Source organism: Pyrgilauda ruficollis, unplaced genomic scaffold (assembly GCF_017590135.1).
Source record: "Pyrgilauda ruficollis isolate IOZ18807 unplaced genomic scaffold, ASM1759013v1 scaffold5, whole genome shotgun sequence".
Classification (NCBI taxonomy): Eukaryota; Metazoa; Chordata; class Aves; order Passeriformes; family Passeridae; genus Pyrgilauda; species Pyrgilauda ruficollis.
In genome coordinates this window covers 4,609,591-4,634,157 of record NW_024526599.1, presented here as the reverse complement: position 1 = coordinate 4,634,157, position 24,567 = coordinate 4,609,591, and the positions used below count along the sequence as shown (strand labels likewise).

The 24,567-nt window shown below is 39.8% G+C and overlaps 1 protein-coding gene across 5 annotated transcripts in view; it reads right to left on the bottom strand.

The window, feature by feature from the left end:
- The window catches only part of TRIM2 (tripartite motif containing 2), a 70,327-nt gene extending 50,706 nt beyond the window's left edge, over positions 1–19,621 (bottom strand). For 3 of the 5 annotated variants that reach the window (XM_041479915.1, XM_041479913.1, XM_041479919.1), the window contains exon 1: positions 8,790–9,323. The gene's annotated coding sequence lies outside the window, so the exon portion shown is untranslated. Of the gene's footprint in view, positions 1–8,789; positions 9,324–19,493 lie in introns of those variants that run through there. The other 2 variants (XM_041479914.1, XM_041479916.1) reach the window with 2 other exon arrangements.
- Between the last annotated feature and the right edge of the window lie 4,946 nt (positions 19,622–24,567).

The following is a 24,567-nucleotide window of genomic DNA, read 5'->3' as shown; positions in this document are numbered from 1 at the left end:
TTTACATTACAGGAAAACCAGTACATTTTTGTGTACATGAAAAGCAAATTAGGAGACAGTACAGGAAACTATAATATAACAACAATGTGAATGCATCTGTCTGTTTAAACAAACAAACAAAAAAAAAGGCACTTTGAAAAAAAATCTGGCATCAGGAGAGATAAGAAAAATATTGTCTTAAATCAACCACATTATCACTTGGATTGTGATAGCACCTGGAGATCTTTTTCAACTACCAGAATCCTGCTGTGATAGGCACCTGCTACACAGCACACAAGTTCCCCTGCAAACATAGGTAGCCAGTATCTTAAGGCCAAACATAGCTAGACTGTTGCTAAGTAACTGTATCTGTGACACTAAATACTTTCTACACTACGAAATAAGTTTGCATAGCCAGGCATCAATTTAGATTAGGACTATCTTTGTAAAGAAAGAGGTGCAAGACAGTGGCTTATATAGCATGAAACTCTTGCAGTCAGGAATAGAAGCAGATCTTAGCATCCTCTTTCCTTTACAAATTCTGCGAGTGGATACAAAACTGCCTGAGATTTTAGAAAAAGTCCTTGCGATCACTGTGACAAGATGCACCATGTTGTTACTGAAACAGATTCTCCACCTAAGTGATAAAACCCATGAGAGGTGTATGCAGAGTAACCTGATGTAAGCACTGATGTTACAAGCAACTGAGAAATCCTAATGGAAAGCCAGTTACAAACAGGACGTGGAGACAGCCCTACCTCAGGTACTGAACTTCTCTAACTCAGATTCCACAGTGAGTGGCTCTTAGGACGTATTTCAAATAATTTAAATACTTTCAGAAGTTGGATGAAACAGTAGTCATTAGGGTTTTGGCAGGTGAAGTCCACTTGAGTTAAATTTTATTCACGATGTATTTATTATTTCTTCACTATTTGTATCTATCGCTTCTTACTAGTCCTTTTTACTGGTGACAGAGGAGAGGCCTCTTTTGCAGATACCAGTAATGTGCTGAATAATTCTTCACCCTGTGAGCTGTGAAACCCATTGTCCTACAGTTGGGTGCTACAGTTGTTAATATTTCACAGACATTCCAGGATAGTGCGACAAATTCCTGGTGAATAAATTCATTAAAGACACCACCTCTACCAGGAGCAGAACTGGAAGCACAAGTCACTGAATACAGAAGATCATTCTGAAGAGTACCACATCTCTGATCCATTCTTGTGCTCTTCTGTAGGCATCTGTCAGCAACCATCCAAATTATAAGGCTAGGTTACATTTACTTTTGATTTGACCCAGACAAACCTTCAAATTACTCAGAGAAGACATCACAGGAGCCAAGATAGTAGCCACTCCCTTTTGGCATAGTTAATGGCCATGAATGGATTTACAGGGCTGCCTCTATCACTTTGCAAAGCTGGGCCATTTAGGAATGTCAGGTGAAATGAATCCCTCAGACATCTGCCTTATTACACCACTGTTGCATGAGGAATGCCACTCAGGGCCACGGAGCACCTTTAGCAGGTACACCCATTTCATGTCACACAAACAAGACTCCCAACAATGGTGAATGACTAATCATCACCCCAAGCAGAGAACCTTTTATAGTGAACACAGTAATAACCTAGCACTTTTTTCCCCTCTTCCTCTTACCTTTTCAAATTTACTTCATCCTTAAGAAAAAAAAAAAAAAAAAGAGACTTCCAGTGATATTTCCTTTTTCTGGTTTCTCTGCATAGGTACTCTGTATTATTAATGTATTAAGCAATGTCACAGAGCTTGGGGAAATGATGCTTTGATCACTGTCCTTGTTCTTCTCATTTAAAAGTTGCCCACTTTCATCATCAGAGATCCCTTCAGACGGTGCACATCTTCAGAGCAGGCTGTTCAGAGGATAAAGGCCACCATTCAGGAGCACAGATAAAAACCCATCCCAAAAGTTAAATATGGGAAGAAATCTTCCTGCTTTTACAATTAACTGTATTCAAGACTGTGTATCAGCTTCCGATAAGACAAACAAAAATTTTAAACTGTGCCAACAGAGGAAATGTAACTACTTTTTTTTTTTTTTTTTGCAAATCTACCTTAATATACAAACATTTCTGCATGCTCTAATCTAGTCTAGTTTTTGCTAAGTTTTATAGGATGGAATGGTAAAATCTAATTAGAATGAGGAAGCTAAGGGATGAGGGGGTTCTCTGCCTACACAGAACATATAGTGCAATTCTCACAGAACAATCCTCCAATACTTAATGTCTTAATTTTCTGTGTAATAAAGAGTTGCACTTACCTCCACTGAGAGATTTTAAGTAAAGGATTACTTTTGTAAATTTATGAAAAATTATTTGTCTTTAATTAGGAACTAAGTATCTCAGAACATGTCTGTATTTTACAATCAAAATTTATTTCCAGCTGTTTTAGATGCATGACAAAAAGTTATTGCTGCTTATTTGATAAACAGAATCAAATCTACATGGTGCAACACTTAATTTTATCTTTCTTATGTTTTCTGAGCTGAGCTACTCCCAAAACTACTCAGAGCAGACTAAGGATTATGTAATAAGAGAAGAACCACTTCTTTGAAGACGGTTCACTAATACTTAAAAGCACTTTGGAAAGACCACATATTAACCCATATTGTAGTGTTGTGTCAGAGTAACACTCAGGAGAAAAAAACACCCTCAGATTCTACGAAATAATCTGTGGCTCTACCTGACATGTTGGCCATAGGTTTCCCAACTTCAGCACAGTGCAATTACTTGAGTTCTAGATATCAAATTAAATCTGCTTTAAAAAAAAATCAAAAAAAACCCAAAAAAAACCAAACAAAAAAAACCACCCCCCAAAAAAAAAAAAAACCAACAAAAAAACTAGAAACAAAAAAACCCCCCCCCCCCAAAAAAAAAAAAAAAAAAAAAACCCTAGAAACAAAAAAACCCAGCACCAGTAGAGGCTTATCTTGTGGGAGTTAATCCCTGAAGGTTTACATTAACAATTCCACCAATAGAGGGATTACAGGAGAGAAAGTTGTAGAAGGGAATTCCATGAATACTGTTTCCTTACTGGGAAAGGAACAGAAAAGGCAAAACCAAATCAAAAAACTGCGAATGCAGAGAAACATGGCAGCTTTTCCTCTTCATGAGTTTATGTATGCTGTAAATGGCTTGTTCCTCAGTCCTGCGTTTCCATTCCTGGGGGTCATTTTAGTTCCTGAGGAATTTTTAAGTAGAGGGATTTACAGTATTTGCAAGACATCATTGAAACTGCTGACACCTGCTCTTTTGGAAGTCCCATTTCTCGCAGGATCTGCAAGCTCTCTAATAGTATAGATCATGGGCCAAATATGGTTGGGGCTAAATGTGGGACACATACTGTCTCTCCAAGGACCACTACAGGGATTAATGCATTCAGAGGCATACAAAACCCATAATTGTTGGGATCTTTTCGAGAACATTTTCAAGTTCAGCACAATCTTTTGAGGGCAATCTGTTGTTGTTCTGTAAGTAATTGTTTCAAGTGTATTTGCTCAAGATTCCATACTACTTCAGAGAGTTTTTGTTCTGCAAAAGGTGCAGGAACATTTTGCACTTTCATGTTTTCATGCTATTCAGAGTTATGCAGTTCAAAATAATATGGACACTGTTCTTTCCTTGCTAAATCAACTCCTGAGCACTTCACAAAACACACTGGTAAATATCACACACCTTCAAGCTCACAAATAACCAAGTTCTGCTGAACTTGGACGTAGGAGGAGGCAGGCACAGTATAGACCCTCGCAGGGACTAAAGCTTTTTTTAAGCCATTAGTCCAGGCACGACAAATTTCCAAATTACACATTCACTGAAGGAGTATCCTCAAAACTAGCATTTAAACCCCATTAAAAACAAAACAAAAAAAAAACCAAAAAAAAAAAAAAATCAAGAACAGAAGCTCATGGCAGTACAAAACAAACAGCCTTCCATGACAAAAGAACAGAAAGTCACCCATAAATAAACTGATCATACACATGTTTAGGCAGACTAATAACACTTAGACAAATAAATCCATACTGGATTAGGAGCAAGCAAATTGCTGAACATTCATCTCAAGCATTTAAAATCTGACCAAACGTAATTGCATCTACTTCAATCCTTATGTCTCTTGCACAAAGAGCATCCACCTTGGCATAAGGATTGAAAATCACCATCCATATAATTAACTACTCCTACAATGCATGCAAAATTGGTAATATTCTGATGGTTTTAAAGTGAGACAGAATGAATAATACTTTTACACATGAGCAAAAGTACTGACTATAAAAACCAGAGTTGTTTGGAGTCTTCCAGGGGAATATTAAGTATATACGTGATTACAGTAAAATTTTAAGTAATTTCTCTTTCCTAGTGGAAGGGAATATTCTTATGTTATTACCACCTAGATTTAATATTTAGCAACTAACCATCACAGCCATTTCAGCATGAGTTTCTTTTGATGCTTGTGTTAGCAGGGTCACCATGTAATGTAAGAAGTGGCAGAATACATGCTGCTAACATTTTTCACGTGTCTATGATTAGTCTCTTCTTAATTTAGCTGTGCCTCTTTTAACCCTACTACAACTAGACAGTGGCCAGATGGATAGAGCCAGCCAATATCCACCTGCTACATCTACCTGTTCAGTCCCTCCAGAACTATATTTCATCTGCATTTCCAATTTCATTTCTTCCTTTTGAATGGAATTTGCCTCTGAGTTTTTGCCCTGAAGTCCAGCTAGCAAGTAGAAAGGCTGCCTGGTTGCCACCAGACTTCTGAGCTGACTAGATCCTTGGCTGTCCCCACACAGAACATTAGTGACACGTTACATCATTTGTTTCACTGTATGGTATTCCAGTTATAAACTGTTATTTCTGATCAAGCTACATTACTGACTTCCAGCTAAAGCACCTTTCAAAATAAGTGATGCCCAATCCAAATACAACCAGGCACCCCAGTTATTAGAAGGAGTGACATGCAGTATGTCTACAGATTGTGGACAGAAAATGTTTCAACAATCTGTGGTAGAAAACCAAGGTAAATGCCTTTAATGTTACGATTTATACAATAAATATTTATCTATTTAAACCACAGAAGTAAAACATGGTATTTATAGAAATAAAACCATTCAGAAAGTCTGACATGAAATGTCATTTTCATTTCTCCAAAGGTCAGCCTGAGCTTTGTTCGGTGGAAGGTATTCCGTATTTCAACTGATCAAAAACAAAAAGGAAGAAAAACAGTCTTGTTCACAAAACAGGAATTCTTCCAAATTTCATTTGTTTAGTGTTTGCAACCAAACAGCTCTTTCCTTTACAGACAAATGTAAAGGAAATATGTTGATACAAATCTTACAGCACACCAAGGGACTGCTTGCAATCCATTCATGTCACATAACAAATAGAACAGCAAGTCCAACTCTAACAGAAGGAGCATGTCTTGAAAAGTAACTCATCAGAACTGTAGATACAGAGAGGTGAAGTGCATTTATGTGACTGCTAAGCCCTTTTATTTTCCCATCAGTATTTTAAAAACCTATAAATAGTCATTATTTCCTTTCCTTATTGATTTCTTTCAATAAATATTGATTCTTGTTTTCAGTTATTTTTCATGGCTGTTGCTGATGCCATGTATTTCACATGGTTAGCTCTCCCCACCTTTGTTCTTTTACCAGGAAACATTACAGAAAACATAAAAACAACCTGCAGTCTCTGGAAATAGCATATAATTATTGATAATTATAATTTTGGTTGAAGGTGTCAGCCAAGTGTAGCATTTGCAACAGTGGATTGCAATCTGGCAGTCACTGGATTTCTTCAATAACTGAAAAAGGCAAGTTCATATATGTTACCCTGCAAAATATGGATGGGCAGAATTCCAGGAGAAAATTTTTAGGGCTTTGGAATTAGTGGCATTTTATAATACAGAATACTGCATTGTCCGTAAAACCACTAATTGAATCTAAAGTATTATTCTTTTATATAATGCCACTGTATTAAGGAACATTCTTTATAAACTGAACTTATTGTTTGCAGTAACATATGCTTGCTGCTGTATATTTAAAAAATAGTTCAAACTAACTACAGTTGTATCCTCAGAAACATTTAATTCTGATAAGACAATATGCTTGCCAGCAGATCAAATCAAATGCTTTTACATGTGACTCAAGGATTTATCCTAACCTACCATGCATTGTGTCTTTGTTTTTATAAAAATAGTTCATGTGTCTAGACACAGTATTACATGTTTCTGCAAAACTGTGTATGTTTAATACTTTATGCAGATGATTAAATTTTAGCTTTAGTATAGTAATGTACACACTTTGTTCTCTGGATTAGAACACCCAGTACCTTTCCAGTTAATTTAATTCCTCAGTTTTCCTCAAAGGAATCAGGAGCATCACTGTGTTTACATAAGCTGTCCAAATTCTAGTTTGGTTATGAATTAATGAAATTCCATTATCAGGCAAAGACAGGCCCAGCATGCTTTCATGATGGCTTCAAGCACCAATTATCTGGGATTTTCCAGTAAACAACAGGAGCTTCAAGCTAAAACCAGGACTGCCAGAGAAAGAATAGTATCATGGGCTGGGGAAATCCCCCAGCAGAATTACCATCTTTGTCCAGGTAAGGTCTAATGTTCCAAACATCGTGCATGCTGCTGGACATAGGAGAATTCAGACAGCACTTGCACGTGCCACCAGACCATGGACACTGCTTCTCAAAAAATCTAGCCTCAAAGCAAGATTTCATCAAATACCCATGCCATGAAAAAGGTGAACTTTTAAGACACACATACCCCAGCAGTCCTCCAAAGCCTTAAATGTATACATACTTCTAATTTTTATTCTGTGTCTAGAAGGATGCATTCACTGTCTCTCTTTGCAAATTACATAAAGATACCAAAATATATTTCCCTGAAATATCCTGACTGAAATAATTGTTTGCATTATTTTGATCCTTCCCTCTTCCCAGAAACCCTATAATCAAATCTAGAATTGGTTCTGTCATAAAATCCAATTAAAGTTTCCATCTGGCCCTCAAGCAGTGTTAGAGATGCTCCTTGAAACAAAGCTGTGTTTAGCCTTCTCCCTGAAGAAAGATGTAATTATTAAAGGTCTATCAAATCTATTTCTCATGAAAAAGAATAAATCTCAAGAACTGAAATGAACCCTCCACAAAGAAAACACAAACCTGTTCTTTATAACCAAATTGTGGGCACTGTAGGTCCAGATGGGAGTATCTTCACCACTCAAGTTTGCCAAATGCTTTGCTGAGATGTTTGAGGAAACTTTTAGTTTATGGTAAGCAGTTCTGGATGAGGGCCAAAGCACAGAAGCCTTATTTCATTTTGTCAGCAGCTAACAGACTGATTCCTCCCCCTAACTCTCTGGAAACAGAGAACAACCTCCTCTTTCTGCTGCCTGTGTTTGTGAGCAGGATGATGCTGTCCCAAGACCAGGTACAGCAGCTTTCCAGTACCTTCTCTCTATAACTGTGCTTTAGATATCATCCACAAAATTATGGGACTAACTTGAAAATAAACAAGTTTATAGAGATTTTAACAAAATAAACCTTTTAATATGCTTTTCAAGCCCTAGAGTTTATATTTGCAAGTTTATTAAAAATATTCTCATTGCTAGAAGCTCTCATTAGTATTGCTGGTCAATGTCATTAGTTTTCACACAAGCAGCAATGTAGAATCTTGAGGAAAAAACTTCTCATTATTAGATCATAATAGTTGGCCATAGACTACTATCTAGATAATAAATTCCTTGCCCACAAAACCAAAAAAATCCAAGGCTGGAACAGAAAGCAACTTTTCTTAAGCTACATCCTTATCTAAGAAATATTTATTTAGTCATTGTACTTTCACAACAATTTTCTCATTTGTTCCCCTGTAAATGAACATCTATGTCATTGCTTTGGCCTGATAAATGTTTGAGTTCAGGATTATTTTCTTGGTCTATTTCTTGCTTTATTCTTAGTATTATACCTGGTATATTATCTACAATTATACCCTTTGTTTTTACTTAAACCTATCAATCTGCTTGACAGTCTGTCTAGACTGCATTTTGAAAAGAGCAAAATGAACTAAAAGGAGAGTAATCAACCCATCTCACTAACCTATGGAAAGCTATGAATCAAATAATGGCTCAAGTTACACTTCACAAAAGCACAACAGAATATGGCAACATTAATGCCAACTTCCAGCTTCAAAAAACGAACCACTGTGAAAAGTAAACTGCGTCTCCTAATTAGACCTTGGCATTGTCCTCTCAGATTTACAAAGTCATTATTTTGCTTTGAATAAACATCACTACTTCTTTCCTAGGCAAACTCCTTGGCTCTGTTTCAATTATTTCTTTTAAATATTAAAGAGCAGGAAACATTTGTTTTCCCTTGTCACATCCTGTCTTCTTTACATAGCATCACACAGTCCCCTTTGAAACGCCTGCTCTTACGGCAAGCCTGACATGCACAGTTCAATCAAAACATTTGCTATTGTCTTTTGCCAGCTACAAACAAATTTCTGCACAAACACTGAAAAGGCTTAAAGGTTTCGACAGCCACCTAAAGCCGAGCTAACACGACTGTCAAAGAAAGGCGGTGTCAAACTGCTCGGCTTCCCCGCTACCACCCTGATTTAGAAAAGAAAAAGAAAGACAAAACAATTCACTCACTCACACAGCAGAGCTCCTGGCAAGAGCTCTCTGGCTATAAAACCACTGCTCTCACAAAATACTCGAAAGCAGAAACAGCACACGAACATTTAGAGATGAGTGTGAAAGGGTCACTTACATTATTTAGAAAGACAGTGGGACAGGACTGCTGCAGTTTCTTCGTTATTTTACACTGCTCTCGGCAGAGCAGACAACCAAAAAAGTTCACCTAAAGTAATCTCTCCTTTTAATTCTCTCTCTCTCAGTTACTCTGGAGTCCCTCAGCCTGAAGAGATCCGACAGTCAAAAGTTTATCCCCTTGTATTTCCGAATGATATGGCCGACTTTCCTTGGACACATACCAATGATGCAGTAAAAATAGACAAAAGTGGGGGGGAGGGAAGAAGCAATCTAGCCTGCGCCTGAATCTTCTTAACTCAATGTTTTCTGTGAAAGCTGCTCTTATGTCAGAAGATCCCATTCCTACCCTAACTCGCAAAGCGCTCAGTCATCCATCTGGTTTTAATAAACTGCAAATTACAGGCAAACCAGGGAACGTACACGGCCCAGTTTTAGCAGAATTCCCCAAGCATCGGCCTTACAAGTAACCTGAGGTACAAAGGCTTTGAAAATAAACAGCTGGCCCCGTGCCGGCTGGTGTCCCGTCCGCAGATGCCTGACCGCTCCCGCAGGCAGCCCCGGCAGCCCGGAGCACCACCCACCGCTCCGGAAAGTGGCAGCCGCGTCCCCGCACTCCCCGCTGTGGAAACAAAGCGACCTTGCAGCCCTCCCTCGCTCCCAGCACAAACAGCCTCTCTGGAAAGGGGCAGGAAAATCCAGGGCATTGCATGAAACAGTCAACAGTTTAGCAAGTCATTTAGAACAACCTGTTTTTTATAAACAGGGACGTCAATGCTGATCCCTTACATCCTCTAAATGCTTCCAGGTGGGAAGCAAATCTAATGTGTTGCTAAGTTTTGGTTTGGGGTTTTTTTTGGTGTTTTATTTTTTCCTACTGAGGCAACTCAGAGCCAGTGCACAGTTGCTGAATAGGGAACTTCCAGGGTGGTTCAAGCCATTTATTACCAGAATGAACATTGTACCAAAAGCAGCAGAAGCAAAATTTTGATATGCACCCCATGAAAGTCCATCACTCAAAGCTCCCAAGTCACCTTCAGCCCCTATTTTCATCTATCTAAAGGTCTAGTGCCCTGATTACATTCAAATACCAAAGGCTTAAGGAGTCACCTATATTTTTGGATATTTCATGGCTTTTGTGTCAGGACAGAATAAGATTCTTTTTCCAAGAAAAAATCAAGAAAAAAAAAAAGGTGGATAAAAAAAGTTTTGCCATTGCTTAAAATTGTCATCTGTATGTTCTTTAAAATAACAAGTTTTATTTAGTTGTTAGTTTTAGCAGAGGACTTTTTCAAGCTTTTCTACTGGGAATAATTTACTCTGCTTGAACAATGAGACTCTGAACAAGGCAGCTTTCACTAAAGCATCGGTGAATCAGTACAGTGAGTCATTAACAAAATAAAAACACCATTGTAAACACTGACTAAAAGTCCTGAGCCTTGTCACTTGCTCAATTTTTCATCTTGGCACAAAAAGGATTGCGCTGATTGCTCATTTGTACCTGGATCCAGGACTGACACAACTGGACTGTCAAAGCCAAAAGCAGTTGAATGATTAAAAAAATCCCAAAAACAAACAAGCAAACAACAACAAAAATAACACCAAACCCAAAAAACAAGGCTCTCTAATCAGTAGAAGCAAAGGAGGAAATGATTAATTAATTTTTTGTGTTTGGTTTTGCCTGTGCTGCCACAATTCCTTCCAGTAGTTGTATAGCCCATTGAATAATTTCAGTCACATCAGGCAGAGATCCCAAAGGTATTATATTCCTACAGCTTTTGTGAAAAAAAGGCAGCTGTCCAGATGAGTGAAATACAATCCAGAGATCCAATGTAAGAGGCTACACATGAACTCAGCTGTATTATTAGACACCAGGGCACCCCACACAAACAAGAGGTCTATGAGAACAGATTCCATGTGCACTATAGGTCACCTGCTACCAAACTTGGACAACTTTGCCCACATTCTAGCATTTTTCCTCTCTTCTGTTCTGTCAAGGTAGTAAGCAGCAAAACACATGAAATGCACAGATGACAGCTGAAGCAAAAAATAGTATTTTTTGAAACAGCAATAAGCAGGGTTTGGTAACAGTTGAGTTATTCTCCCGCTTAGTAATAAACAAGTGGGGTGAACTGACTACCTCATATTCTTACTGATATTTTCCATGATACCAAAGAACCTGATCCTTGTAGAGCAGACTTACAGGTTTGGGGACAGAAATTATTTCATGGGCCACAGCAGAGTAGTCCTTGTTTTCTGGGCACACAGGTCTCTCCCCACTGTACAAGGACAAGCTGAATGACTGTTAACTTTGGAATAAGAATGGTTTTCTTGGTGAGACATGGTAATAGAGAGAAGAATAAGTGGAAATAACCACTTTCAGTTTGTGATGCTTCTGCTGACTGAATGTTTTTTCTCCCAAAGGAGCAAATGTATTAATTCACACTGATCTCTCAGGTAGTCTTCAAAAACACCTGATCTCTCAGATATTCTCACAAAAACCAGTCAGTCTTGTATTTTTCATTTCCTCTTTTATCTCATCCCTATGAGGTACCAGTATCCTACTATCCATACACAGCTCCTGCCTCCAGGCAAGCCAGCTGTGGGTCCCCCCACTGTTGCCTGGATCTAAGGCATGGTTTGATGCTCACATTCTCACACTTTGTGAATTTTGGGGCAGTCAAGCCCCATGTTTCTATTGAGCACAGGGATCTTGGCTTTCTGGAGAAATGTAGATGGAAGATATTCATCACTTTGATGGTGAGAAAATTTACTCTAGAAAGCTTCATATAGGAAACACTGCAACAAAGAACAGATCAGATAGGAAAAACAACTTCCTAGGAGCAATTTGTCTTCTCAGAAAAATGGCAGCTTCCATTTAGGATATCTTCAAATGCCAGCTACAAAACCACCCTGTTATTTTCCATATTAATTTTTCACCAAGATCAACTATGTTAGCAATACTTAGTAGAACAAGAATGGAATAGGATGCAGCTTAGATACTGATTATGCTGATTATGTATCTTTATATGTAGATGCTTGAAATGTTTTTTTCAAACACCATTACATGTTCCTTAAAGCAAAGGAAAAGTGGCTCTCCTCAGTCAGTGACAGACAGGTTGTGATGCACAGGAGATGGCAGAATATGTATCTCTCTTGGTCTGAACTCTGCTCGCATCTAGTCTAGTGTGGTTGTATTGGAAGCACTGCATTGCAAAGGTATAGTTGAAACCAATCTGGTTTTCAGCTAGTTTTTTGCAGCTTAAATACTGAGAAAATGCCAAGTGAAAGGTCTTGCTTTGGTCGAGGATGCACCTTCCATTTAATCTGAATCTGTGAAATTACCTAAATGATAGAAGCTCAGGATGGTATAGATTAACAAGCCTCGGTCTCAACACAGGTATATGTTCACCTTTGGTTTTAACACTAGATCACTTGCTGTAGGAGTTTAAGTATGCTTATGCAGATTCCTGAAGTTCTAGATGAGTCTTCTGATGCAAACAAGCTGGCAGGCTTTGTACCCACTGAAAAACCACAGGTCTGATAATCTGAGACAAAACTACCCCTGGAAGAATTCAAGGTGAAGTTTCAGTTCAGTTAATTACATAAAATAACATAGATTTTGGCACTGACAATAACTCATTTTAAAAAGACAAATTAGCTGTGACATTATGAATCATTTTATCAGCAGCATTTTAAAGCCACCACATGGAACAGCTGCCTTGGGTTTGGGTTCAAATGCTAAACTTGTATTCAGGAGGTCTGGCCTCACATATTTTATCACAGCACTTCAGCTTGGTGTCCAGTGACTTGAGTTCGGCAAAAGCCTGTCCCCCTCCAGAAAGACACATAATTGTTAGCTGATCTTCCAAAGAGATATCATGTGATAATCCGTTGCTGCCTGCTCCAACTCTTAGATGAGAATGGGGCTTTTTCAGTGCTTTTGGTATTTTTTTAATGATGTATGTGTTTTGCTTTATAATGAATCACTTCTCTTCCACAGAAAGAAAAAGTGCAGACAAAACCACAATGCATTATAACCTTGATGTCATTGTTGGAGAAGCCCCACGGCTGCTTCTGTTTTCACTACTGCCTGCAGTAGCCCCTGACTGTCCCCAGGAAAAAAAAAGGGAGAATAAGCATAACTAAGCCACTTTTCCCATCTCACACGTGTCACTGCAGGGATCTGGGCTTGCCTGGAGCACATGAGCTCATTCTGAGCACATTGGTGATGGAGACATACACAGCCCTTTCCCTTCTAAGTGAGATGAAATGATGATTCCTTTTTCCCATGTGGAAGTCTGCAGAACAGGAGTTAATTCTTTAAGCAACTATGCAATGCATATGCCCCAGTGTTTTCATCAGGAAAGGCCAAACATTAGAATAATGTAATTTCAAAAGACAAATACAATTTTCAAAAGACTGTTTTCAAAGGCCCCTGTTCACCTCTGAGTGCACCATCACACTGAGGCACTCCCAGTGAACAGATACAGTTCATTGCCTGACAGAAAACTGCCCTGTGAAAAAATATATCTATTTTCTGCAACCTGAGAGAGGTGAATTAGCTCATAGGTGTCCACTGAGTGCTGCAGACACTATGGAGCAGGGGAAGAGAGGCAACTGCAACCAAATGCTTAAGCTTCTTATAAAAATATACCATGTAACAGCAGGTAAGCCCCACACTGCTCCTGACTGTAGTCCTACTTCAATGTCTTCAGTCACACTTTTGTGGCAATCACATCCCTTAAATATGGGCAGACACTCAGTTTGTGCCTGGCTCATGCTTCTACTCAGCACTGTTCTGAATCATAGTTTGCTACTCTGAGAAATTAACCATGAGCCCTGGCTCCTGTAAAATTGTATTGTCTCAGTATTACTGTTTTTCACAAACTTCCATTCATATAAGCTTCCTTTCAAAAGCAAGTATCCAGGAAACACTGATGTAAAACATTTTCATATGTCTGCATTCATGAAAGGTTCTGAACCAAAAGTAATGTGTCCAAATCCCTCTTTTTGTTTGAAAACATCATTCATCCAAGAATCAGAAATGTTACCATGTGACTGGTAACACAAAGAAATGAGCACATGAAGAATCACAGCAAACAGTTCAAAAGCAGCTCTGGGCCTGAAGTTGGTTCACAAGATATTTGCTGAACACTGGACACTTTGTTTGCCAAGAAAAATAGAAAAGGCTACATTTCCTAAAAAAAAAAAAAAAAAAAAAAAAAAAAAAAATTACCATGCTTATATATTTCTTGGCTTAGTCTTTCTCTGACCTTGCCTGGAGCTATCCCCCTTTACAGCACACAAAAACTAGTATGTGCCTGGTTCACCCTGGACCTGTCCTACTTTCCTGCCTTCAAGTACAATAAAGAGGAAAAAGAAAGTATGTTGAGACCTTTGCACTGAAGAACCTGAGACTCCAGGGAAGGACAAAGAGTCCCCTGTCTCTCAGACAGCAAACACTGGGCTGTAGTGAGGAAGAGAGAGGGTAGGAAGAGAATACAGCAGGAGCAAAGAGCTCTGGGGAGCCTCTTAAGGACTGAGAGGCAGGGAGAATAAGCATTTTAAATGGCACAGAACACAGATGTTCAGGAGGATGGGACATGGGAGGCCAGGGAAAAAAGGTGCCTCTAGGATAGGAAAAGAGTTGTGGCAGAAATATGAAGAGCCTGTGAACTTTGTGAGTGAGGCAAGAGGTGTGGATGACAGGGAAAAGCTACATGCCCTACCTATACAGGCATGAGCTGGAGACTTGGACTAAGGATGAGGGGCCTGAGGCCAGAAGACACTACAAGCCAGAGTGAAAGGCTAACAGGCTTGAAGCTGAGCAGAGCTTTGGGGCAGGTAGGGAACAAGGCTTTCTCTACTGAAACTATCTTTATCTACATACCTGCATGCATATAAAAGATGATGCCCCTGTTCCATCCACAGGAACACTTCTTCACACTCTTGCATCCCCTCTTTTGCAGCCACAGCAGCCCTGGCTCACATTTTTCCATCTATGTATTGGAATGTGACAGTGTAACACCTTCCATAGCCAGTATGATCCAAGGAAATGTTTTGCTGTAGCTCTGGATCCCAAAGTATATATGAGTGTTAAGCATAGATTTCAAAGTGAAAGAGAAGAGTGGGTATCAGGAGAAAATTACATGGAAAGTAGAGAGGAGGAGACATTTCTTTAGACAGATGGTCTCAAGAAGGCAATGTCTGAAAAGTGCTGAAAGTTCAGTCACTGCAATGTTGAAGTTGATATTAACCTCATCAAATACTTATCAACTTGCTCTTACACATTCGAAAACTAATTGAAAAGAAGGCCAAAGGTATCATGCTAAAGTTAAACATCCCAGTCAAAAGCAGAAATTAAACCAGACATATGGGGAAAGACTGTAATTCTCACAGTCCCATTTCAGTCTTAGTAACCAGCGTCTCTATCACCTCAGCAAGAGTTTTGCCAGAATAAGACCTGCAGAATTCCATGCCAGGATATCAGTATAAAAAATGTTAACTTTTGACAGTACATGAAGGGATTACATTAGGGAGCATTAGGTAAAGTGTCAACTGAAGATGCTGCATAAAAAGAAATATGTCAAGAAGAAAACAAGCCACATTATGATTTCATTTTGTGAGAGAAACTGCAGTGCACTCCTTGAATTTTAACGAATACAATGCTTCTCAGTTTCACATGCTGTGAACGAGCCATGACAAGAGGAAAAGGCTGATGACAGCCATGATAATTTCTTTAGACAGCAGCAATGAAGAAGAACACAGGAAGCTATCCTCTTAATTAGGGACATTTTATGCTACAGGGTAAAATTGCTGTTTTATTAGACCTTTGGGCAACTTCACAGGCAAAAAGAAGGAAACTGAATTATTTCAAAGCTTCTTCATGGCAGAAGAAACCATGGCATCTATAATATTTCCTGCCTGCTTGGGCACATACTGGGATACAATTTGCTTTCTGGGCTAGAGAGAGGTGAGCTAGAGAGAGAAATGAGCCATCTGGAGGCTACAATTAATATACCAGTCCTGTACGTACCCTAAAAGAAGGTAGTTTGCACAACTGTGCCTTTTACACACTACCAAAGCAAAGCAATGCAGAGAGCCTGTTCTGTAAGCCAGTAATTCCAGTAAGAAGAAAGTTCAGGGCTTGCCAATGGAGTCCAAGGAAACATCCTCCAAGCATGAGAGCAGAGCACAGCCAGTGCAAGTGCTGGAATGCCACTGAAGGTTGTTTCAGCATTGCTGGCTAGCACAGAGGCCAGGTACATCAGACAGGGGGGAGATGAGTCAAAGGAACCAGTGGAAAGTGGTAGATACTGATGATTTAAAGGCTGCACAGACCTAAAGACAACTTAGCCACTGCCATTCACTCTCTGTCGTGGACAAGGAAAGTAGGAAATAATCCCTGTTTTCTCTGTCTTGACCCAAGTTTTCCATTATATTTCAGGCAGGCCACCCTACAGAAGGAGACCTGCAGCAAATACCTGGTTGAGAGACTTCCTCTATTCTCCTGAGGTGAATTTTGCACATATAACCTGCCTAGCAATCCTTTTCTTTCCTGAAAGCAGTACCTTTTCCAAGTAACACCACCAGAATAAAATGCAGACATTAGAGGAAGACGCTCTGATCTTAATGTATGAGTGAGATCTGGGTACAGCAGCCCTGCTGCTTTTGTAATAGAAAAGGCTGCATGCTTAGCATTTTTCATTTTTTTCAGAACCAACCAGTATGTTCCACTTCGCATCTGATATCTAGGAAAAAGGATCTGGGGGAAAAAAAAAAAAAAAGCCACAATGAAAGATTTTAAAAGCTTTCATAGGCATAGGTAAAAACTGAGGATATCAGTCAGAGGGTTCCAATTTAAGAGAGAGGACAACTTACCCAAGGAGGCTGAGGAGGCAAATTTCAGCCTTCAATCCTATGGAGACCTGACTTCTGATAATGAGTGATTTTACAAGGAAATCTATGCAAACCTGACAGAAGGCTGCCACTGCTTCTTTCAGACCCTCAGACCTGTTACCTGACAGTTCAGTTTCCTGGTCAGACTCAAACAACCGACGGGAGGGAGACACATACAATATTTCACTCACAGGCTGTCCCTTATCATAACCTTAATTGATGTGTATCAAGCATACATATCAGCAGAGCACCTGCTAATAATAAACCCTGAGGCAAAAAGTACCCTTAAAGCCTTCTGCTTTCACTAAAAATTCAAATGCCCAGTCTCATGAATTAGAGCTCCAATAACTCAAAACCCTTAGTAATTTAGAGAGTTGTTCCTTCCCAAGATATTGATCCATTTTGGGAGCTGGTCTGACATTCCCAAGGGCAGTGTAGGGGAAATACAGTGAATCTAATAATCTGGTTACCATGAATATATTTGGGAAATACTGGTAAGAAGTCAGGGTTTCAGTCAACCAAAAAAGAAAACCTTTCATTAAGTTCTGAGCAATTGAACAATAGCTATATTACAAGTGTGCCTGCAGACCAAATACTCAGCCACAGGAAATTGCTGGCAAATTCCTACAGAACCAGAGGAAGAAAATGAGCCACAGTAAGCAGTTTTATTTTCAACTTCCTTGCAGATTTTATCTCCTTTTGTAGATTGAGCATGATATGCTTCTCTGCTTGCCAGGCCATCTGAAAGCTTTGCTAATGAGTATTAGTAAATAACTTTGTTTTCACAAACTGCCTACCAGCTCAGAATCAAAAAGTGCAATTATAGCTTATTCAGTTCTGAGCAGTTCTGTTATGAAGGATGTTGATTCAGCACCTTGTTTTAGCAAGCCCTGTAAATACATCTTCAAAATTATCTCTCTGGGAGGAAAAAAAAAAAATCAATTTTAATTTTCTGCCTGTTTACCCCAATGCAAATCAAACAGGCACAGTCTGCCCCTTCAGAGCCAGCCATGTTGTGCTGAGCTCGTGATGCACAAGGGATTTCTTTCTTTAGTCAAGAGACAGACAATGTGGCGAGCATATTGATTACTCCTAACTATTGATTACTCCTCACACTGCTGTGCGAGGGCACAGGAACAATTCCTAGGTACACGGTGTATCTCATGGCTTTCATTTAAGTACTGAGATCCTGCTTTCTTAATCTATAGACAAAAACCATCTTTACTAATCAAGGCTTAGTATCTATCTGCTGCTTAATGCAACTGACTGAAACGCTGGCTTGTATTCACAGCCTGCCACAGAAGCAGCTTATTGCAGTAATTAGCTTTAATTCATACACTACCACACATGCACTGTACAACTGTAGAGAAGGCTCAGACTCAGAGCTGAACAACCATCAGCATCATCAAGACCCACCTAAAATGTACTAAGTACAACAGCTGCCTATAATTTGTTCCATGTTATTAGAAAGTTTTTTGCCCAGCTGTCTCTTAGCCACTGCTTTCTAAACATAATATTGCTTGACTGGCACTCTGCAATCCACAGCTCATTGAATGATACAGTCATTAAGATCCTATAGGTGAGTAGGATTGTTGAGCCAAAAGTTTCCAGGCTGCACCAGGCCTGTCTCTGAAAGCTGTGCACAGCCCCAAAACACAAGCAGCACAGCAGAGACAAAGGCACAACCACCAGGGTGTTACCCTATTGGGTACATCCACAGAGGGCAAGCTAAACAAGCTGAAAGGAACATGGCATCAGGCCTTGCTTTGGATTTGCTTTTAATTTTTTTTTTTTTTTTTTTTTTGCATGAATCAAGGCAAATGAAAATCTGATTGCAACTTACTTTCCTGTGATTTTAAATAGAGGAATAATGAACATGCTTATTTACAGTGACAGGCACCTTTCCCCCCTCAGGTATTTTGAACTCACAGCCTGAGCCCCAGTTACCACATGAAACCTACACACAGACTTGCCCAAACTTCAGGAGCAGACTAATTCTGAGATTCTGCATGGTGGCCAGCTCTCACACAGACAATAAGGCTTTCTTTGCAGGTGTAAATGGTAAAAGAGAAAGTCTAAAAAGTTCATAAATATATGCAGCGCAGGTATAAACTGAAGAATACTGCCCAAACAGGCAATATTTGAGGTCAAATTCTGAAAATTAGAAAGGGCATACTAAAGATGCAAGAAGTCATGCACATTCCATCTCTACAATCTTTTGCTCTGTGGAGCTGTGAACAGTTCCCAATAACAATTCCCAGTAAACAAAGAGGACTGAAATCTCTGACCATGACTTTCTTTTTCTACTGCTAGGTATATATCTTCAAACATGACAGCACCTATCAGCATTTTGGGAAACCTTCATTTTACAATATCTCATTTCCAGCCATTTCACGCTTTTCCAAACCACACTACTCATGACCTTGCAAAAATTGCTGCTGTTTAAAATGAGACTGGATGATCAAATACTGTAAATGCATCTAAAAATAAGAACCACATGCAGATTAAGTTGTATATATATGTGTGTGTATATATATATATAAAACCTCAATAACTTAGCAAGTTTAAATGGGTTGTATCCTTATTAACTTCTTCCCTTTTGTCTTCCAGGAAGATCTCATTTGAGATTGAAATCGTGTGGTCCTTGCAGTCATGACACTGCATACAAAGTAGCTGCTCTTTTACTTCACACAGAGGAAAATGCTTTAATAGCTGCCTCTCTGAATGACAGCACCTACCTGCCTTGCTAAAACATGCCCTTAGTCTTATGAGAAAAGCCACAACAAGACAGAAGGCTACTTACTAATGTTCCATAGAGTCCAGGCGGGAGAATCGGAGGCTGAAATTCACTGTGCCTGTGATGAGAAGATTTACCTCCCTGCAGCATTCAGACAGTTTGTCCCATTACGGCCATCGGGTGGCTGAGTTAAAGGGTGGCCGTGCACAAACATAAACAGCTTGTCAGCACAAGCCAAAGAGGCGGGCCTGCCCTGCCAGCCACAATGCGAGCCAATGATTAGCTCCTTCTTCGCATTCTGGGTGTTCAAGATATTGAGTTTCATTCTTAAGCAGGGGAACAAGAGGGACTGACTGGGAAGGGCTAAGGATTGACGGTTTACTAGTAGGCATTAAAATGCTTAAGGTGGAAGGAAAAACAAAAATTAATAGATCACTTCAGGAAAAGCACATATTTGCTTTGTATTCAAACAAACACTTATAGGGAGCCCACAGGCGTCTCCAATGCACAGTTTCTTTTACGTCAATCGAACATACAAGCAAACAAAAGACCTCTACATTACATTTAGTTCATATTCACTGTATAGAAGTTTCTCTTGCAAAGTTTCTAATTTTAATTCTCTCCATCCTTTTTCTTATTCTCATCCTTCCTAACATGCTTTATCTGCTTTATTTGCTGACAGTGCCATTTCTCACTTCTCTGTCACAAATGTCTTACCCTGACCTTCTCGACCTGATCCCCCCCAACCTTTACTGATCCTCCCATGATTGCTTCTCTTCACCTCCATCTTAACTACTTGTTCTTTGGGTCCTGATCTCCTGGAAAGAGCACAGTCACAACAGAGGTACCTTACAGTAAGGTTCTGTGAGAAAACCAAATTGATCTAGCAAATTATTGCTGTCGAAAGGGAGGTGTTAAGTCTCCCTTCTCTTCAGCACCATACTGTGCCCTCCTTTTCTGTTCGCCCATCATTCAAGAAAGTCAATGTAGCACAGAGTCAGTTTACTGATCTTAACACAGAGACAAAAGAGGTATTGCATGGAGTAAATGCTCCCTGAAATATAAGCTCCTTCTGATGTTGCCTGAGTCATCTATGTTCCCACCTGTCTGCCCAGGTTCCTCTCTCCCTTTGTTGTTTGAATTGAATTGTTCCTAGTTAATTGAATACCCTGCTTACAGCTGCTGATCCCATTTCATCTCAGCCCTGTCCTACTTTCTTATGCTTCTAGTTTGGCTGTGAGACCTGTCTGCCACCAAAATCTGTCTCATCAAGTGTTTTATAATAACTCCCTGAATAAACATCATGTTTTGTGCTTCAAGCTTCAGGCTCTTTGAGCTCTTTTTTGCTATCCTCCTTAAAAACAATGCCATCTTTTTGGCTTTCACTGTTTTTTCTCTGACCTTTCTGATTATTTCTTCTCTCAGCATCTACTCCTCCCTCTCTTGCACTCCCAAAGACACCCTTCTTGTTATATTCTATCCAGCTTTTACTATTTGCTTGTGCAGGCTCCTGTACCACTTTATATCAGTGATTTATGAGTATCCATTTGTAGTTTTCAGCTCTATGCTTTTCTCCAGTCCCACATTTCACCCTGTGTTTTAGGCATATTGTATTAAATGCCCTGACAACTTTTAATATCCTTTTTCTGGGGTCAAATTAAAGCAATCACACTACATTCCGTGTAGTCTTGGCACTAGTCGTTTCTCTCACTCTCTGCTTTGATAAAGGAGCTGAACTGCTGCAGAAGCAGATGCTGGAGTTAGCACCTCATTCAGACAGGCTGGCATAGCGAAGCTCTCAGGCTTCTGCTGACAGGCTGCACGAGAGTTCTGGCACGAAGCGCTGCATCACAATGTGCTCGGGTCACGTTTGCAAGATTTTCTTCACAGTGAGACCTAGTAGACACATTCTTCAATGACATCTCAGATTCTGATGCAATTGCACAGCTCCATCAACTGCCACCCAGGGACATAACATATATTGCCTCTACTTTTGCCAGGTTTTCTTACTCAGTCTGTGCTATCCACACCAACACCATTATTTTACCAGAGCTCTTTTCCAGTATTTTTAACCTATAAATCTCTGCCCAGGTCCACCATGTGACCACAGTATATGATTACTTTAGTTATTTTGGTTATTGAGCCTGGACTTTATTCCCAATGCACTTGCATTGCTTTCCACAAAAAATTCAGCAACTGAGGTAATCTTTTGTTCCATACCACAGCCAAATTGCCTGCACCTCCATGAAAGCCATGCTTTCATGTCCTGAGCTTCAAGGCCTTTTCAGAATTTCTTCTTTCTTACTGATCCACTCCCACATCTCTTCATCACAAGGCCTGGCTTTTCAGCTTTCTCTCTTCCTTACAAAGCTTTCTTTTCCTGCCTTCTCTTCTATGCAGAGAATGCCCTGCTTCATCAAATTCAATTACCTATTTTTCTTTCTCTTCTACAATATGCATGTCACAAAATATAGAAATAATGTATCAGAGTGAGAGTAGAATAGGTAAAAAGTCACTCCAGAAAGAGAAATGTTTCATCAGTGTATATAAAATATATGTGCTACAAATCTTCTACCGTCAACTATATACTGCATGTTAGGCACCTTACACTGATAGATTTTTTTTATGGAACAGGATAGGCGAAAAGCCCCTAATGGATATAGATCAAGTGCCCAAACACTGTACATGAAATTGTGAAAAGACTGTTATGAAAAGACTGTTTGTAGATGCACAGGAGAAAGCAAGCTAGCTATTGCATCTCTGATTCCCATGGAAATTTATTTAAGATGCTAATTCAGTGTAGCCACAAATAAAGAAACAAAAGAAAGAGCAAGAATGAGCTGATTTAGTGGACTTTGTTGAAAAGGCACACTTTAGACTTTAGTTGCACTGAGTACAACTCCTGTGCCTCCAATCATAGCATTATGCCAAGGATGAAGCTTCCTCTTTGTCCTTAAGCCTGGCATGACACAGGAAAAGTGTTACCAGCACTGCCAACAATACTAACCCAGGCACCAGCTAATAGTGATGGCCAAGCTGGTTTAATAACTTACTTTTATCAAAAAGGTTATCCCTCTCTCTTTACTGCCATTCCCAGCTGTACAGGCCTGTGTTTCTCTCACATGTGTCGCAGGAACAGTGTGAAAGCTCACAGCCCAAATTTGTCTTGCTGGATATGTATTTCAGATAGGTTAATGATCTGACTCAATATCCCTGCCATGTTAAGTACCTGAAGCACCAGTGGAGGGAAACAGTAAACATGTGGCTGAAGATAGAGAGGGAAAAAGGTGGAGACCAGAATCACCACCTTTTATCTTTCATATGCAAAGGATGGTTCTCATCCCCCCAAGAAGTTACCATCTATCCCAGGGTGAAACTTAAAACCATGACCCCCAAACCCACGCCATTCTTAAACACAAGATCCCAAAAGCTGATGAGTCCCTTCCAGCTCAGCATATTCTATTATATGATTCAGCAGAACTTTGCCCACTCCCTCAGCTGCAGGCTCCATGGGTGCCATTTTGACTCTGTCCCTTTCATATTACCATCCATGCATCTGGCTTCTATTACTTATTGTTTGCTTTCCAAAACGGCTTTTTTTACTATTTTGTGGCCTCAGCCCACCCTCACTCTGCCCTTTCTTCTCAAAACAAGCTCAGCTGGATGCTATTTTGCCTGTTCTTTGTATCTCCCTTTGGGGCCAACAAGGAACCTCAGACCCCCTGCGGCTCGGCTGTTCAGTTTGTGTCTACATTGCTGCTGGGAGGAGACCTGCCCTGGTTCTCCAGCAGAAGCCACAGCTGCTGCAGAATGGAGTGGAGTGAGGTTTTTGCCATGTTTTCTGGCCTGCTTTGGTTACAAGTCATTCCCAGAAAGCACACCAGCTCAAGCAATGGAAGACTTCAGATAGTGACAAAAGAACTGAAACTGTGTAGCTGAAATGTCGCTTTCCTGTTAAAAAGGAAAGCAAATGGCAGAAATGGGAAGAGATCCTGTGCAGGTGCACCACACTAACACATGAGACTGCAGTCAGTGGGAACTTGGGCTTAGTCCCAGCTCAGACCATGTGCATTTTGAACTTTGAGCTCTTGGACCACTTCCTAATTAGAGAGCAAGTGACACACTGTGGAACTATTTAACCCTTTGGTGGTGCCTCCTGAGGTGTAGCAAATGCCAGAAGAGACTCTGGGGATGTGTCTAACCCCTGGAGGTCACATAGACTACAGGATCTATCCCTATGCTCCAAATAGCTTAAGTGAAACAACTGCTGTCAGCGCCTCTTTTCATGGCTCCCTACACAGAAAGGTCAGGCTTACAACTTCTCCTTCCTGTGCTGAACGATTGCTGGAATCTCCCGCTAATGTGCCAGCTTTTCAGCCAGAATCTGCCTGTCTTCAAGATAGAATCGTTCCTTCAACCTCATCAATAATGCTACACCAAGGATCAGATCAAACAGAGATACTTGCTGCAACTTAATAGTGTAAATAACACCACACTGTACCAAGAGACCTGCTTCTGTGCTTCACAAGAGTGGAAAAGCAGCAGAGTATTATCAAATTGTAACTGTAACTAAAAATACAATTATAAATTGTAAAAATACAATTATAGCATTAGGAGCTGTGTGGAAAGAAACCAGAGTTATACAGCTGATTTACATCAACAGCTGTCATGACTGTCACTGGTGTTCTAGTTAGATCTGCACTAGTGACTTCATTTTTTTATATCCCTTTGCAATGTGGTAATATTATGTCTTACTTATTTTACAGAAGTTCTGTGTGGATACATTTACAGTTCTTTGAAGCTCTCACTGAAGACATTTCAGACATACAGACTTTTTATTTTCACTACTGACTTAGGAAGTATATTCTTTGAATGCAAATAAACAGGATAACTACTTTGGCAAGATAACTGTTTTTTAAAATTTTCTACCACCTCAGAGGCCACTCATTCCAAACACAGCACAAATGCACTAATAAAAGGAGCTATACCTCCAAAATCTTCACTGTGGGTAAAGATTAACTTTGGCACTGTAGAGCACAGTAAATCTACAAGTTTAAAGTCCATCGAAGCAAGTTTTTTCCCTAGCTTCTTTGTGTCCCATTTCCTGGTGAGAGATGTTTCATAGGCCTCAATTGCCACA